Source organism: Aethalodelphis obliquidens, unplaced genomic scaffold (genome assembly GCF_003676395.1).
Source record: "Aethalodelphis obliquidens isolate GAN/ISIS:26980383/991018 unplaced genomic scaffold, ASM367639v1 scaffold85, whole genome shotgun sequence".
NCBI lineage: Eukaryota > Metazoa > Chordata > Mammalia > Artiodactyla > Delphinidae > Aethalodelphis > Aethalodelphis obliquidens.
This window is the reverse complement of record NW_020838029.1, coordinates 1455171-1459026: the sequence shown is the minus strand read 5'-3', so window position 1 is coordinate 1459026 and position 3856 is coordinate 1455171. Positions and strand designations below refer to the sequence as shown.

Below are 3856 nucleotides of genomic sequence, written 5' to 3'. Positions count from 1 at the left end.
TCAAAGTCTTTTCCAGAGTTAGCAGGACACGAAAAGGAGATGAAACTCAAATCAGTTAATTTTACTCCCACTCAATAATCCTCGGAAAAGATATAGTGGATATAGAAGAAATCTGAAATTATTGGTTAAAGGCTTGAGGATTACATATAGATTTAAATTGTCCATGCTTTCCCACTTGTACCCTAGAGTAACTTATAAGTTCTATAAAAATAAAGTAAAATAAGCTATTGAGATCTAAGTTCCCAAATTTGAAGATTAGGCTGACTATTATTATGCACCAATTTAATACTTTGTAGCAGTCAAATATTTTGCTTTATTGCTTATTTATTCTGGTGATTTTCAACTCTCTTTTCAGAGGTTATTTTAATACCTTTGGGGCTTTTGGTCTTGCTTTGCTTTTTTTTTTTTTTTTTTTGAGTTTTTATTTTCTAATAGATGGTCTCTGAAAGATGATTGCATTGGAGAATGGGATGACTGACCAGGAGAAGAAAGTACGGAATTTCAACATTCATTCTTCAGCAAGGGGTAAGCCAACCTTCTGGAAAATATTAAGCATAAGGTATGGGAACTGTTACCACAAGTTTTTTATAGGATTTTGAACTACAAGAAGTCTTTCCTTGATCTACACATTTTACAATTGTTATAAGTTTTAGGGGTCAAGTTTGTTTAGGGGGCACTTGGGATTGGCCATCTGGAAAACTCATTTGCTAGGTACTTCTTCTAGTTATCTGGAAAGATGACTTTTTGATATCAATTTATCCAAAGACTTATGACCACCTTACCTGAGGCATATTTTATTATCTTTGCTAATTTTACCATGCAGATGAGGATATAACATTTTAGGAAGTGGATAGAAGAGATAGGATACATTATGAAGTAATGAATTGTATTTTGATATTTTTCTTAATGAGCAAAATATCTTCTGAACCTGACTGTTCACACCTAGAGCTGTTGATTAGTCAAGAAAGAACATAAAAGAGTAACACAGTTTTTCACTTATAAGACATCTATTTACTTTGATATTTTGCATGAAGCTTATATACAGATGAAGTCTGTGTTCTGGAACTTCAAGACAAAAGGCAAAATCAAGAAGATTTGGAATATTATTTAGACCAAAGTATGTTTTAGTTTTCAAAGCATGAGTTGTGAACCCCCTAGGAGTCTCCAAAACATTTTCAGGGGATCTGTGAGATCAGAACTATTTTCATAATAACACCAAGCATTATTATTATTTTAAATATTTATTTATTTATTTGGCTGTGCTGGGTCTGAGTTGTGGCATGCAGGATCTTTGTTGCCACGTGCGGGATCCTTTAGTTGCATCATGTGGGTTCCTTTAGTTGCGGCATGCATGCTCTTAGTAGCAGCATATGGGCTCTTAGTTGTGGCATGCAGGATCTAGTTCCCTGACCAGGGATCAAACCTGGGTGCCCTGGATTAAGAGTGCAGAGTCTTAACCACTGGACCACCAGGGAAGTCCCCCAAGACATTATTAATAGCCGTTTTTACTCTCATTCTCTCATAAGCACAGTGGAATTTTCCCAAAGATACATGATGTCTGATGATGTCATCATTCTAATTTAATATATAATGGGTATATAATTGTAATTTGTAAAACAATTTATAAATATTTAATATGTTAGTTTTAAACTGTTATATGGTAAATACTGATAGATATAACCCACATAGACAAAAGCTCTTTGGGATCCTATAATTTTTTAAAAGTGTAAAATTGTACTAAGTCTAAAGAGTTTGAGAAGCACTGACATAGACCAAACTTGATTCACAAAGCATTATTTTTCATAATACAAAAACACCATGGTCTTTGTTTTAGCTGTGATGACCATGGAATGGCCTTCTCCATTATGTGAGGTAGGAGAACGAAGAAGAAAGCTAAACTAAGATGAACCAGTATCCAATGCCATTGAAAAAAGAGCCATGCACAGATACATCTGAGTCTACTTTACATCTTGTTTGGCTCATTCAGAGTAATATTCAGAGTAGTATTTAGACATATGAACTGACCAATATTTACTTTGAATTTTCAGCTTCCACATAGATAATAATGGCTCTTATATCCTGTTAGTATAAGTGATGATCTTAGTAGTTTAAAGGGGATATCATATTTTTCTTCTAATTTTTAGGGAAGAAAACAATATCTTCAGCTGCTTTTTCTACTATGGTGTCACCTTTTTAGTTTTGCATCCATTGGCTCAGCAAACATTGAGGAAAATGGTACATACCACCCATAAAAGAAATGATCAGATCTGGTTTAAAAGATGACAGACAATTTCGTCATTATCACAGAATCAAAATAGGCATCTGGCTTATTCCAAATGTGATTGATCCCTCTTCTGGATCCTGATACAATTTATTTTCTCTGCTGCTCATTTGTGATTTATAACATACTGCTTTTCACAGCTAGTTATTTTTTTAAATATATAAATATTTAAACTTCTCTCCTGATCTGTTAACCACATGAGGGATTTTTGACAGGTAGTTCATTCTTTAAGCACTTTTAGAGAAGATGAAAACAAGTTGGAAGTCCCAATTTCCATTTCTCAAATTTCAACTTGAGTGACATAAAATCTGTAGTTCCTTGCTTGCTAGAACCAAAGTTTATTCACTTTAGTGACACTACATAAAGCATCAATTTAGAGTCACTGATAATGTGGTGTGTTGCTTTTTCTCTTATCTGTATTACATTTTTAATTAAAGGTTTTACTGTGCTTATATTGTGAGATTCTGAGAGAATAACTCATTTTTTTAGATCTATTAAATATAGTGGTAATGGACCTTAAAGTCATGCCCAAACGATGCAGATCCAAATAATTAAAGCCAGTTTAGTCACCAACTATGAAAATAATTACAACATTGCTTTTATTTACATTTTTTGGTTTTTTTCTTTTTAAATTTTTTTATTGAAATATAATTGATTTGCAATATTATATTAGTTTTGGGTGCACAGCACAGCAATTCAGTATTTTTACAGATTATACTCTATTAAAAGTAAGTAAAAGATAATGGCTATAATTCCCTGTGCTATATGATATATCCTTGTTAATTACCTATTTTATACATAGTAGTTTATAGCTCTTAATCCTATATCCCTAACTTGACCATCCCCCTTTCCATCTCCCATCTGCTAACAACTAGTTTGTTTTCTATAAATGTGAATCTGTTTCTTGCTTTCTATATACATTTGTTTGTATTATTTTTAAAATTCCATATGTAAGTGATATTATACAGTATTTCTCTATCTGACTTATGACACTGAGCATAATATTCTCTACATCCATCCATGTTGATGCAAATGACAGAATTTCATTGTTTTTTATGGCTGAGTAATATTCCATTGTGTATATACACCATATTTTCTTTATCCATTAATTTGCTGATGGAAATTGTGTTGCTTCAATATGTTTCCAATTGTAAATCAATTTTGGGGTGCATGTATGTTTTTGAATTAGTGTTTTCATTTCTTTTGAATCCATACACAGGAGTGAAATTTCTGGATCATATGATAGACAGGAGTGAAACTTCTGGATCATATGATAGTTCTATTTTTAGTTTTTTGAGAAATTTCCATACTGTTCTCCATAGTGGCTGCACCAATTTACATTCTCACCAATGGTGTACATGTGTTCCCTTTTCTCCACATGCTTACCAATATTTGTTATTTGTGGACTTTGAAACTAGCCATTCTGACAGATGTGAGGGGATATCTCATTGTTGTTCTGATCTACATTTCTTTAATGCTTAGTGGTGTTGAGCATCTTTAATGTGCCTGTTAGCCATCTTTACATCTTCTTTGGGAAAAATGTCTATTCAGGTGTTCTGCTCATTTTTAATTGGA

At 32.7% G+C, this 3856-nt stretch overlaps 1 non-coding gene across 1 annotated transcript; it reads right to left on the bottom strand.

Moving 5' to 3' along the window:
• Positions 1 to 1402: 1402 nt before the first annotated feature.
• TRNAK-CUU (transfer RNA lysine (anticodon CUU)) lies at positions 1403 to 1475 on the bottom strand. Its single transcript has one exon. It is a non-coding gene; the product is annotated as a tRNA-Lys (tRNA).
• Between the last annotated feature and the right edge of the window lie 2381 nt (positions 1476 to 3856).